The following is a 322-nucleotide window of genomic DNA, read 5'->3' on the forward strand; positions in this document are numbered from 1 at the left end:
TCCATCATAATTAGATCTCTTTGGGTGTACTATAGCTATACCTCAGTATTAGAAAGGACACAGACTACAGCACTGGCATTATTGCTTCTTACCTGATGACTATATAGGCACTTGAGACTATTTCTCACTCAGTCTCTCCTGAGCTTTGGTTTCTGCGACTATAGAAGTGAAAGAAGAAGCCTCATAGGGTTGGAAAGAATATTAAATAAATTCATGTGTAAGCTTCATCATAGACACTCACCCAATTAGTGTGGCAAGAGAGACAAAGAGAGGAAGAAAGGGACAAGGAAGAAGAGACATGAAAGAAAGGGGTGAGAAAAGA

Source organism: Mastomys coucha, unplaced genomic scaffold (genome assembly GCF_008632895.1).
Source record: "Mastomys coucha isolate ucsf_1 unplaced genomic scaffold, UCSF_Mcou_1 pScaffold23, whole genome shotgun sequence".
In the NCBI taxonomy this organism is placed as follows: domain Eukaryota; kingdom Metazoa; phylum Chordata; class Mammalia; order Rodentia; family Muridae; genus Mastomys; species Mastomys coucha.